The sequence below is a fragment of the Trachinotus anak genome, unplaced genomic scaffold (genome assembly GCF_046630095.1).
Source record: "Trachinotus anak isolate AG129_WGS33_773 ecotype Australia unplaced genomic scaffold, CSIRO_AGI_Tana_v1 ptg000003l, whole genome shotgun sequence".
Taxonomy (NCBI): Eukaryota; Metazoa; Chordata; class Actinopteri; order Carangiformes; family Carangidae; genus Trachinotus; species Trachinotus anak.
In genome coordinates, this window is record NW_027273854.1 from 19,934,857 (window position 1) to 19,947,517 (window position 12,661).

Sequence of the window (12,661 nt, forward strand, 5' to 3'; positions counted from 1 at the left end):
AAATCTTGGGTTAAAAGCACACTGTCTTTTACTTTTTTATCGATGGATTTTAAAACTTCATTCATGGTGTCTATTCTAATGGGCTTTTCTTTATACAATTCTACGTAAAAATTTTCCACAATCTGTTTAATTTCTTCGATATTCTCTGTTATGCACCCGTTTTCCTTTTTTAGTTTTAAAATGGTCCCCCCTTTACTAACAATTTTCTTAAAAAAATACCTGGTGCACTTCTCACCCTCCTCTATTTCCCGTTCCCTGCTCCTTAAAATGACACCCTTGCTTTTAATTTCAGCTAAAACCGACATCTCTGATTTGATTTCTCTAATTTCTTCATTAAAATCCATTCCATTTTGGTTGAGGTTAAAATAGCGCTGTAGTCGCTTCTGCAGTCCCATCATGCGTCTGTTCTCCTTGCCCTTTCTTTTTTTGCCTGCCTGTCTGAAAAAAGTCTGGGTCTTTCCCTTCACCATCTCCCACCAGTGTGCTCGTGTATCGTACATGTCTTGAAGGGTCTGCCACTCTCGGTACTGCTCCCTGTACTGCTGAACTAGATGTTGATCTTCAAGCAGGGAGCAGTTGAGTTTCCACAGACCACTTCCAAAAGTCACACCTGAAGAGAGTGAAAGGGTGCAGGAGAGCATCAGGTGGTCAGAAAAGAAAACAGGGGTCAATCTAGCATCGGTCGGCGGGCAGTCCCGTGTGAAAATAAAATCTATGCGAGAGGCTCTGGTGCCATCACCACTGAACCAGGTGAAGCCCTCCTCTCTGGGATGCATGGTTTTAAAACAGTCTTGTAGTTTAAAATCCCTGCATATGCCCTGTAATAAAACCGATGTTTTGTCAATTTTAAAATCTTCCCCTGTTCTTTTTCTATCTTTTCGACTTAAAATACAGTTAAAATCACCTCCTAAAACTAATGGCACTCTCCCTAGCATGTGGGACTGCAGGTCTTCTAAAAGGTCATACCTGTCATTTTTGTCGTTAAAGCCATAAATATTGAGAAGGTTAAAATCCTGTCCCATAAAGGTCAAGTGTGCTAAAAGTGCCCTACCGTCTCTCACCACAGTGCTACCCTTCACCAGAACCTGAGGGTTTTTTATTAAAATGGCCACTCCATCGTTCTTATTTTGGTTTGATCCGCTCCATATCGATGTCTGTGGCCACATCTCCTCCCACTGTCGGTAGTGTTTTAAAAACGGTATGCCACATTCCTGCATTAAAAACACATCTGACTTTGTAGAATTAAGAAAGGATAAAACACTCTGGGCTCTAACTCTCGACTTCACACTTCTCACATTGATGGTTGAGAAGGTGAGTGTCATGAGTATGATTAAAAACAACAGGTATGAAATTTTAAAAACACTAAATAGAGGTTTAAGATGCTAAAATATCTTTTTTTTTTTTAAAAAAAGGCAGTTAGACTATTTCTTGTGAACGGGGCTCCTCCTTCACTTCAACAGGTGATGAAGGAGGGAGTTGAGCTCCATTCCCCCGTCGGACTCTGGGGGTTGGCCTTTGACGCAAGGCTGCATTTAGCTTGGAGTCCTTAGGGGTTGATTGTAGAGCTACTGTCAGGAAAGAGACTTCATTTGGTGAATTGGAGGGGAAGACTCTGGGCTCCTCCACAGATGAACTGTCTGAGAGAGTCCCAACTCTTCCCCTCTTCTCTGAGGCTACAGGAGACTCAGAGGACAATTCCGATGCAAGTCTCTTTGTTTGCTGGGCATCGGGGAGGGGGGCATCCTCACTATTTTCAGGTGGTTGAAAATCTTCCATTTCTGAACTAGCTCCGCCCACTTCCTGCATCTCCCCATCCTCCTCTCCACTCTCCATTGATGGGGCTGTTGCAGGCCCCTCCCCCTCTCCCGCCTCACATGATCCCTCCTCTCCAATCACAGTATCTGGCGGGAGATTTGAATTTTCCTGCCCAGCCTCTTCAACCTGCTCTTTTTCTTTTTGTCCTCCATTTTGTTCATTGGCTTTTGCTGCCTTTAGTTTGTTGGCAAACGATTTGGGGCAAGCTCTGAAGAGATGATTTGTTTCTCCACAAAGGTTGCACTTCCTGCCATTGGTGCACTCCTCAAAAGTGTGCCCAATTTCTCTACACTTTCCACAAAAGGTTTTTGTGCACGCTTCTACCAGGTGCCCATGCTCACCGCACTTGCGGCAGAGCTTGGGCTGACCTTGGTAGTGGATGTAGCCCCTGTTTTCACCCAGAACTATCATTGACGGCAGATGTTTCAGGCCTTGGAAGCCCTGGGGGTCCTGCCATTGTTGAATGGGGACCCTCCAAGCGCAATTCCAGATGCCGTCCTCATCTCTCACTTTGGTAGCCTGGCCTTTAACAGTGCAGTATCTCCCCAGCCATATACAAATGTCTTCTGCATTCACTGTCTCATTAAACATTCTGACAATGACTGTTTTCAATGCATTATCAGTCAGTTTTTCAACAACAAATGCAGAAAACTGGGGTTTCACAGACTCAAATCTTGTCCAAAATTCTCTCAAGATAGCCGCAGACTGGAAGCTTACATCAAAACCTGTATTTAATGGTAGTGTCAAAATACAATTCAAATCGTTTGCTGTGAATTTCAAAGCCTGTTGGATTAGCTTCCTGGAGAAATCTAGCCTTGACATCTCCAGGAGCTTTCCATCCTTTTCTTTAAACTTAAAACGGACGCTGTGGTGCCTCCGCATGTTGGCATGGGTGGCCGACATGGTGGAGGCACCACAAGCTAAAAGGATCTAAAATCAGTAAAAAACTTACAATGGACAAAAAAAACAATGAACAATAAATAAGTAAATACAATTAAAAATATAAAAAGGAAAAAAATCTAAAAACGTACTTACCTTTTCAAGTTTTGGCCTGGACAAGGTGTTGAATCCGGCAGAGCGCAGGTAAGAGATTCTCTGGGCCAATGAATTCCTATTTGTTTAAGATATGCAACTACAGAAAAGTTGCACAACTTTAAACAAGGAATGTAGACAATTTCCTCCCAAGAGCTGGTTTAACTCAGAGCCACAACAGGCAAGAATTTAACCATCAAAAGGAGGCGACCGCAGTCTTAGCCAAAAGGCCGAGAAGCGATGGGCCCAAAGTGTCTGGCGTTCCAGCCAGGCTCTTGGCACAAATCTCGCTGGTCGCGGTTGGCTGCTTTTGACATGAGCGGAGCAATGGCTGCTTTTCACCACCTCCGCCCACCTCCCCATTCCTGACCTCGACAGCTGTTTGACTTTTCACAAACTCAAAGGGCTCAGCCATACGGCAGAGCCTGCCAAAAATAGCTTAAACTCATTGGTGTTCCTCTCCACGGAAGTCTTTAGTAAAAGGCGAAAGACTTGTGCGTGATGAAGAGAAACCAGAGTCAGTACAGGCCTCTCCTCAAGAGCGGCCGAGGACCCCATTGGTCCCAGTCACCGCCCTCACGGTAGCCTTCTCTTAGCTTGCCAAATCCCCGCCCCCTCCCCATGTTGTCACGGGCTCTAGCCAATCGGGCTGTGGAGAAAAGTGTCTGGGCCTCAACATGCAATCCCCACAAATTTCTCAAGTTATCAGGCGCTTGCAGGCCCCCGGGGACCAAAATACAGGGAAAATGCGGGGTTGATTGGAGGCTAGCAGCCCTTCCAGGGCGCGTGAGGGATATCAGCTGTGGGGCAGGTTGACTCACCTTCCTCCAGCCACTGCCAGAGGGGCATTTGAAACTGTACGTTTGCGTCATTGCTTGCTTGCTTGCTTGCTTTTCCACACGGCCAGAGAAGGGTGCACCGTTCCCGGCGGCACTGCAATGCCAGGTCGATGCGTGGAGTGAACGGGGCAAGCCCCTTTTTCAGCTCCCAGTTCTAAAAATCCGTTTAATATGTTTGTCCTCGGGTAGAGGACATATCAGATATTAAACTGATAAGAACAGATACTACACTTGATCTTAGCCAAAAGGCCGAGAAGCGATGGGCCCAAAGTGTCTGGCGTTCCAGCCAGGCTCTTGGCACAAATCTCGCTGGTCGCGGTTGGCTGCTTTTGACATGAGCGGAGCAATGGCTGCTTTTCACCACCTCCGCCCACCTCCCCATTCCTGACCTCGACAGCTGTTTGACTTTTCACAAACTCAAAGGGCTCAGCCATACGGCAGAGCCTGCCAAAAATAGCTTAAACTCATTGGTGTTCCTCTCCACGGAAGTCTTTAGTAAAAGGCGAAAGACTTGTGCGTGATGAAGAAAAACCAGAGTCAGTACAGGCCTCTCCTCAAGAGCGGCCGAGGACCCCATTGGTCCCAGTCACCGCCCTCACGGTAGCCTTCTCTTAGCTTGCCAAATCCCCGCCCCCTCCCCATGTTGTCACGGGCTCTAGCCAATCGGGCTGTGGAGAAAAGTGTCTGGGCCTCAACATGCAATCCCCACAAATTTCTCAAGTTATCAGGCGCTTGCAGGCCCCCGGGGACCAAAATACAGGGAAAATGCGGGGTTGATTGGAGGCTAGCAGCCCTTCCAGGGCGCGTGAGGGATATCAGCTGTGGGGCAGGTTGACTCACCTTCCTCCAGCCACTGCCAGAGGGGCATTTGAAACTGTACGTTTGCGTCATTTTTTGCTTGCTTGCTTGCTTGCTTGCTTTTCCACACGGCCAGAGAAGGGTGCACCGTTCCCGGCGGCACTGCAATGCCAGGTCGATGCGTGGAGTGAACGGAGCAAGCCCCTTTTTCAGCTCCCAGTTCTAAAAATCCGTTTAATATGTTTGTCCTCGGGTAGAGGACATATCAGATATTAAACTGATAAGAACAGATTTTTTTTTATTTTTTTTTTTATTTCAGTTCCTCACTCCAAAACAAATGTCACAAAACAAAGAAAACAGTTTACATATGAGGTCCAAAAATCCAAAACACAATTGACCCACTCCATCCATTTTGTTCAAACAAAACAAACCAAGCCAAACAAAAGTTTACCTTAAACATCCTACCCCCCCCCCCCCCCTATTTCAATCCCACAGACCAAAACCCCCCTTCCACCTCTCTAAAGCAGCATGCATTCCCCACTTCAGGATGTCCCTCTCAATTCTCCTCTTCAAGTCTGCTTTTACTCTGCTCACCACCCCATCCACTCTACTGCATCTGTTGTTCTTAATTAGGTCCTGTCTAGCCACCCACAAGCCTCTCTTTACCATGCTAATTACTAGCCAAACAGCTAATTTTGCCCAACCCAGTCCTGTTCCCACCCCCCTCTCAACCATTTCCCATGATAGTTGGAACCCAAAGACTCCCTTCCGTAGCCACAGCTCCACCCTTTCCCATACTACCCTAGAAAAGGGACAGTCCCACATTACATGCCTAATTGTCTCCTCTACCGAGCACCCAATCCTAGGACACACCGGAGACCTTGCCAACCCATGCCGGTACATGATGTCTTGTACTGGCAAACACTTATGGAGGCACAACCAGTTCAGGTCCTTAAGGCCATTATCAAGCCCATGAGGCTGAATCCCCCTCCAAACACTTGGCAATATTCCTGGGACCGGAGGTGCAATGACCCTTTGCTTAACCTCTTTGTAGAGGGCCCTGTGATTAAGTTGCAGGGCTGGTGCAGAAGCCTCCGGGTGCGCCCGCAGCCACCTGGCTGCATGGCGGTAGTGCCATGGTTGCTGCTCTACCCGGGGAGCCAAGTTGTCCCAAACCAAAAGCTGCCTTGCTTGGTAGGCAAAAAAGAGGCGCAAAAAATAGCCAGAGGGGTGAACCACTGGGCCAGCTAATTCCCTACACATAAAAGAAACGAAAATGCAGTCCAACTTCAGTGGCAGATGTGGCACATCTCTCCCCCCTTCCTCAACCCCTGCCAACATGCGGGCCCTCGCAACATACTCATATCTCCCCCCCCAAATAAAACCGAATACGTGACGCATGAGAGGCCTCCTCATACTGACTGGTAGTGGATATATGTAAGCCAGGTACAGGAGAGAAGGCAAAACATCCACCTTGAGAACAAGTACCTTCCCTACAAACGTCAGGCACCTACTCTTCCAGAGAGAAATCTTCCTCTGGACCGCCTCCAGACGCCTCGTCCAGTTCACTGTGGCACCATGAGGCGACTCAAAACTTACCCCTAGGACCTTCAGAGGCCCAGAGCAGAGAGACAGACCCCCTGGTACATCCGTCCTTTCTCTCCACCTCCCAAAGAACTTAACCGAGGACTTTGCACAATTAAGGCTTGATCCAGCCACCCGGCTGAAGTCACTAAAAATCTGCAATGAACGGATAAGGCACTCATCCCTGTCCAGCAGCAATGTAGTGTCATCAGCATACTGAGACAGCTTGACTCGCAGACCCCCACTGCCAGGCACAAAAAAACCTCTCACTCCAGGATCAGCCCGAATGGCAGCTGCCAATGGCTCCATGTAAAGCGCATAGAGCAGCGGTGAGAGCGGGCAACCCTGTCTCACCCCAGAGTACAAACTAAAAGCCTCCCCCAGGTGCCCATTAACCAAAACCCTGCTCCCCGCACCCCTATACAATGTGCGCAGCCACCCTACAAAAACCTGACCGAAACCTAGCCTTTCCAGTACACTAAACATAAAACCCCAATGTACTCTGTCAAAGGCCTTTGCTTGATCAAGACCGACCAGCATAAGCGGCAGATGCCTATCCTCAGCCCAAGCCACAGCATCCCGTAAGAGTTGCAGGTTCCATCTTACTGAGCGCCCTGGCACTGCACATGTCTGGTCCACATGGACCACATGTGGCAGGGCCACGCTTAACCGGTCTGCCAGAACCTTAGCCAGGAGCTTATAGTCTACGCACAGCATGGACAGCGGTCGCCAGTTATCCATATCAGCGCGATCCCCTTTCTTAAACAGAAGGGAGATAACTCCAGTCGCCATAGACCTCCCCATTTTCCCCGTACAGAGCACCTCAGTCAACACCTCCAACAATACTGGCCCAAGTATGTCCCAAAACTTAACATAGAACTCTACCGGCAACCCATCAATGCCTGGCACCTTGCGCCTGTTCATCCTACAGAGAGCACCTTCAAGCTCTTTGAGGGTCAGTGGGGCCTCCAAAGCCCGCACTATGTTCCCTGGCACCTGCTGGTTCAGCAAATCCAGGAACACCCCTCCCCCTCCTATGTCTACCGCTCGCTCCGTGAAAACATCACGGAAATGATCTGTAGCGACACACACCATCTCGCAGGTGTCCACCACAACCCTGCCCTGTTTATTCCTAACTCCTGACACCAGCTGCTTCGCCCTATCAGCCCGTATGGAGCCAAAAAAAGCAGCCGAACATGTCTCTGACTGTTCAATGAACTGCAGACGTGACCGCACCAGGTATGCGCGGGCCCTACCCTCAAAAATATGTCTCAGACTTGCTTTCAAGGATGCGCAAACTTGATGGTCTACAGCACCTTTACAGTTACCCCTAGCATACTCGAGTTCAAGGCGGTGCTGGAGATGGACCACCTCCCTCTTTGCCATTCCAGCCTTTCTCTGACAATAACTTAAACAAAATATCTTCATCCTCTCCTTAGCCACCTCCCACCACTCTAACAACCCCTGGCACAGCGGTTTGAGTCCCATAAGACCCTTAAAAAACCAAAGAAACTGTTGACTAAACAAGTCCTCCTCCAGCACACTAATATTTAAGCGCCAAAACCCAGGCCCGAAGACTGGCAAATCCAAACTCACCGTAAACAGCAAACCATCATGATCCGAAAAGCAAACCGGGAGCACCCTTCCTGCAACCAACTTCAAGGTCTTAACAAAAAATACATAATCTAAACGCTTAAAGATCCCCTGCGAATTACGCCAAGTGGGACCATCCATGAGTGGCCTGACCACCCTCGCCCCATCGACCAAACCAAAACTATTCAAAAGATTAGAAATGTACAGGTCGCTGGCATCACCCCCCTTTCCTAACTCTACATTAAAATCACCCCCTATGATGACCTGCCTGTTGGTGACAAGGTGCGGCTCCAGCATCCCAAACATTTCTTTCCGCTCTGCTGAGGATTGTGGTCCATAGACCACAATGATTCTCAGCGTGTTTGTTCCCCAGGAGATGTCCGCACCCATTATTCTCCCCTGGACAATAACAAAAACACCCTCCACTTTAATCTCCTTAAAACCAAACAAAATCCCAACTCCTGTAGAGTGAACACCCCCTATGCTCCAGACTGAGTCCCCTCTGGTCCATTCCCTTCTAAAACACCCAACATCCCCCATATCCCGTAAGTGGACTTCCTGCAACAAACAAAAAGCTACACGCAAAGAGCTAACAAATTCGAAAACGATCCTTCTTTTAACAGTGTTCCTCATTCCCCTCACATTCAGAGAAAGAACATCAAAGGAGAACATTTTAAATTACAGATGCTTACACTCAAACAAAAACAAAAAGAAAACAAAACAGTCCCCCCCCCTACTGTGAATACAGATCATCTCCTTCACTATCCATCTGGTCCGCCCAGGAAAAGGGAACAGCATTTGGTGAGGATGAAGGCCTTTTTGGTCCCTCGTATGCGTCCTCACTCAAAGGAGACGACAATAGGAGCAAACCGGGAGAAAGCTCAAAATCAAGCTCCAACCCAGCTGGTGGCTCCTCACCCAAAACCCCTGAGACATGCTCCAACCCCTGACCTGTATCTATTGCATCCCGCCCCCGGGCCCCTCCTCTAACCGTTTCCCCCCCCTGTTGTATTCCATCAGCCCTACCCACATCAACCCCCACCTCTGCGGCCTGCCCCCTCCCCTCTCCCTCCCTCTCCCTCTTTGACCTTTTACTCTTCACCACCTGCTCACACTCCCCCTTTTCAATCGAGAGACCCTCCTCCAACACCTTCAAACCTCTTCGTGCTCCTTGCTTTGGCTCGGTGGGAGCGGCACCAGTGGGGACCGCGTCCGTAATCCCCGAGGGCACCTGGTCCACACTGACTTCTCCAGCAACACTGGCAAGTCCCTGCACCTTGGATACAGAGTCCACTCTACTCCCAGAAGGGCCTGGAAGCTGATCCGCTTGCTGTGGATCAATTGACGTATTGCCCATTGGCACGAAAGTCCCTCCAAAGTCTTGAGCCTTACCCTGCCCTCCAGTGGCCCCAGCTACTTCTGCAAAGGTTCTCCTATGGCCAGGACAGCTCCGATAGAGGTGATCAAGTCCACCACATCCATGACAGGCCTTCAGTGCAGTGCAGTCTTTAGCCTCGTGTCCCCCCTGACCACAGAAACGGCAGCAGACCCCAGTGCATCCTGCCTCCGTGTGGCCAGACTGCCTACACTGCCGACAGAAAGACGGTTGCCTCGAATAGAACAAATAGCCACGGTCCCCACCGAGACTAAAAAAGGCGGGTGGATGTCTGAGACCACCAGGCCCTTCTGGCTCAGGCTTGAGCAACACCTGGAACTGCCGTCTGCCAGTCCAAAACCCCATTGGATCATTAACATATCTTGCTGCTGACACCACTTCTCCATACCGGCCCAGGAAATCAGCCAAGGCAAGATCAGTCACAAACGGGTTAAACATGTGAACTGTAATCTGCCTGAAATTAGGTCTGTCCAAACTCAAAATCTTGTAGCAGGCAAGGGGCCTTACCCCAGCTCCAGCCGAACAATTTTCAGACACCTTTCTGTACACCTCCTCATTCCTCAGGGTGACATCAAAAGCTTTTTCCTGTTGGTTCCATTGAATGCACAAGACATCCTCCACCGTCAAAAGAAGCTGGCCCATGATGACCCTCTTGCAGAACCACGATCTTGAAACAGCATCTTCTTCTGTCACGATTGCCTGGAAACGAAGCGTGAACCTCAACCCAACCTTAGGGATAACCTGCACAGGAGAGGCCATACTGGCCATCGCTTCCATAGAAGTGTCGCCCAGATCAAAAAAGAAAAATCTCTCCACGAATACTACACTTGATCTTAGCCAAAAGGCCGAGAAGCGATGGGCCCAAAGTGTCTGGCGTTCCAGCCAGGCTCTTGGCACAAATCTCGCTGGTCGCGGTTGGCTGCTTTTGACATGAGCGGAGCAATGGCTGCTTTTCACCACCTCCGCCCACCTCCCCATTCCTGACCTCGACAGCTGTTTGACTTTTCACAAACTCAAAGGGCTCAGCCATACGGCAGAGCCTGCCAAAAATAGCTTAAACTCATTGGTGTTCCTCTCCACGGAAGTCTTTAGTAAAAGGCGAAAGACTTGTGCGTGATGAAGAGAAACCAGAGTCAGTACAGGCCTCTCCTCAAGAGCGGCCGAGGACCCCATTGGTCCCAGTCACCGCCCTCACGGTAGCCTTCTCTTAGCTTGCCAAATCCCCGCCCCCTCCCCATGTTGTCACGGGCTCTAGCCAATCGGGCTGTGGAGAAAAGTGTCTGGGCCTCAACATGCAATCCCCACAAATTTCTCAAGTTATCAGGCGCTTGCAGGCCCCCGGGGACCAAAATACAGGGAAAATGCGGGGTTGATTGGAGGCTAGCAGCCCTTCCAGGGCGCGTGAGGGATATCAGCTGTGGGGCAGGTTGACTCACCTTCCTCCAGCCACTGCCAGAGGGGCATTTGAAACTGTACGTTTGCGTCATTGTTTGCTTGCTTGCTTTTCCACACGGCCAGAGAAGGGTGCACCGTTCCCGGCGGCACTGCAATGCCAGGTCGATGCGTGGAGTGAACGGGGCAAGCCCCTTTTTCAGCTCCCAGTTCTAAAAATCAGTTTAATATGTTTGTCCTCGGGTAGAGGACATATCAGATATTAAACTGATAAGAACAGATACTACACTTGATCTTAGCCAAAAGGCCGAGAAGCGATGGGCCCAAAGTGTCTGGCGTTCCAGCCAGGCTCTTGGCACAAATCTCGCTGGTCGCGGTTGGCTGCTTTTGACATGAGCGGAGCAATGGCTGCTTTTCACCACCTCCGCCCACCTCCCCATTCCTGACCTCGACAGCTGTTTGACTTTTCACAAACTCAAAGGGCTCAGCCATACGGCAGAGCCTGCCAAAAATAGCTTAAACTCATTGGTGTTCCTCTCCACGGAAGTCTTTAGTAAAAGGCGAAAGACTTGTGCGTGATGAAGAGAAACCAGAGTCAGTACAGGCCTCTCATCAAGAGCGGCCGAGGACCCCATTGGTCCCAGTCACCGCCCTCACGGTAGCCTTCTCTTAGCTTGCCAAATCCCCGCCCCCTCCCCATGTTGTCACGGGCTCTAGCCAATCGGGCTGTGGAGAAAAGTGTCTGGGCCTCAACATGCAATCCCCACAAATTTCTCAAGTTATCAGGCGCTTGCAGGCCCCCGGGGACCAAAATACAGGGAAAATGCGGGGTTGATTGGAGGCTAGCAGCCCTTCCAGGGCGCGTGAGGGATATCAGCTGTGGGGCAGGTTGACTCACCTTCCTCCAGCCACTGCCAGAGGGGCATTTGAAACTGTACGTTTGCGTCATTGTTTGCTTGCTTGTTTGCTTGCTTGCTTTTCCACACGGCCAGAGAAGGGTGCACCGTTCCCGGCGGCACTGCAATGCCAGGTCGATGCGTGGAGTGAACGGAGCAAGCCCCTTTTTCAGCTCCCAGTTCTAAAAATCCGTTTAATATGTTTGTCCTCGGGTAGAGGACATATCAGATATTAAACTGATAAGAACAGATACTACACTTGATCTTAGCCAAAAGGCCAAGAAGCGATGGGCCCAAAGTGTCTGGCGTTCCAGCCAGGCTCTTGGCACAAATCTCGCTGGTCGCGGTTGGCTGCTTTTGACATGAGCGGAGCAATGGCTGCTTTTCATCACCTCCGCCCACCTCCCCATTCCTGACCTCGACAGCTGTTTGACTTTTCACAAACTCAAAGGACTCAGCCATACGGCAGAGCCTGCCAAAAATAGCTTAAACTCATTGGTGTTCCTCTCCACGGAAGTCTTTAGTAAAAGGCGAAAGACTTGTGCGTGATGAAGAGAAACCAGAGTCAGTACAGGCCTCTCCTCAAGAGCGGCCGAGGACCCCATTGGTCCCAGTCACCGCCCTCACGGTAGCCTTCTCTTAGCTTGCCAAATCCCCGCCCCCTCCCCATGTTGTCACGGGCTCTAGCCAATCGGGCTGTGGAGAAAAGTGTCTGGGCCTCAACATGCAATCCCCACAAATTTCTCAAGTTATCAGGCGCTTGCAGGCCCCCGGGGACCAAAATACAGGGAAAATGCGGGGTTGATTGGAGGCTAGCAGCCCTTCCAGGGCGCGTGAGGGATATCAGCTGTGGGGCAGGTTGACTCACCTTCCTCCAGCCACTGCCAGAGGAGCATTTGAAACTGTACGTTTGCGTCATTGTTTGCTTGCTTGTTTGCTTGCTTGCTTTTCCACACGGCCAGAGAAGGGTGCACCGTTCCCGGCGGCACTGCAATGCCAGGTCGATGCGTGGAGTGAACGGAGCAAGCCCCTTTTTCAGCTCCCAGTTCTAAAAATCCGTTTAATATGTTTGTCCTCGGGTAGAGGACATATCAGATATTAAACTGATAAGAACAGATTTTTCTTTCGAAAAGATTTATTGACACTCATTTCAAGTTTTTTCAAAGAAGGTTTACATCTTGAGATACAAAGGGTACATTATAATCACAACAATATGATAAATAGTTGTAAAACCATTGTTTGTTTGTTTTTTTTTTTTTTAAAACATTAAAAACAAATATTTCAAGGGGTTTTACATGTTGTCAAACATAAAATCC

The 12,661-nt window shown here is 49.5% G+C and overlaps 8 non-coding genes and 3 pseudogenes across 8 annotated transcripts; all 11 read right to left on the reverse strand.

Moving 5' to 3' along the window:
• Nucleotides 1-3,253: 3,253 nt before the first annotated feature.
• On the reverse strand, nt 3,254-3,368 carry LOC139618914 (U5 spliceosomal RNA). The gene has a single exon (XR_011689919.1). It is a non-coding gene; the product is annotated as a U5 spliceosomal RNA (small nuclear RNA).
• A 387-nt stretch (nt 3,369-3,755) lies between these two features.
• LOC139619776 (U2 spliceosomal RNA) lies at nt 3,756-3,947 on the reverse strand. Its single transcript, XR_011690671.1, has one exon. It is a non-coding gene; the product is annotated as a U2 spliceosomal RNA (small nuclear RNA).
• Nucleotides 3,948-4,111: 164 nt separating this feature from the next.
• LOC139619317 (U5 spliceosomal RNA) lies at nt 4,112-4,226 on the reverse strand. The gene has a single exon (XR_011690317.1). It is a non-coding gene; the product is annotated as a U5 spliceosomal RNA (small nuclear RNA).
• Nucleotides 4,227-4,621: 395 nt separating this feature from the next.
• LOC139619827 (U2 spliceosomal RNA) lies at nt 4,622-4,825 on the reverse strand (annotated as a pseudogene).
• A 5,010-nt stretch (nt 4,826-9,835) lies between these two features.
• LOC139618756 (U2 spliceosomal RNA) lies at nt 9,836-9,914 on the reverse strand (annotated as a pseudogene).
• A 164-nt stretch (nt 9,915-10,078) lies between these two features.
• LOC139618915 (U5 spliceosomal RNA) lies at nt 10,079-10,193 on the reverse strand. Its single transcript, XR_011689920.1, has one exon. It is a non-coding gene; the product is annotated as a U5 spliceosomal RNA (small nuclear RNA).
• A 383-nt stretch (nt 10,194-10,576) lies between these two features.
• LOC139619438 (U2 spliceosomal RNA) lies at nt 10,577-10,768 on the reverse strand. The gene has a single exon (XR_011690433.1). It is a non-coding gene; the product is annotated as a U2 spliceosomal RNA (small nuclear RNA).
• Nucleotides 10,769-10,932: 164 nt separating this feature from the next.
• Nucleotides 10,933-11,047, reverse strand: LOC139618916 (U5 spliceosomal RNA). The gene has a single exon (XR_011689921.1). It is a non-coding gene; the product is annotated as a U5 spliceosomal RNA (small nuclear RNA).
• Nucleotides 11,048-11,442: 395 nt separating this feature from the next.
• Nucleotides 11,443-11,634, reverse strand: LOC139619579 (U2 spliceosomal RNA). The gene has a single exon (XR_011690571.1). It is a non-coding gene; the product is annotated as a U2 spliceosomal RNA (small nuclear RNA).
• A 163-nt stretch (nt 11,635-11,797) lies between these two features.
• LOC139618781 (U5 spliceosomal RNA) lies at nt 11,798-11,913 on the reverse strand. Its single transcript, XR_011689792.1, has one exon. It is a non-coding gene; the product is annotated as a U5 spliceosomal RNA (small nuclear RNA).
• Nucleotides 11,914-12,308: 395 nt separating this feature from the next.
• Nucleotides 12,309-12,482, reverse strand: LOC139619713 (U2 spliceosomal RNA; annotated as a pseudogene).
• Nucleotides 12,483-12,661: the final 179 nt, after the last annotated feature.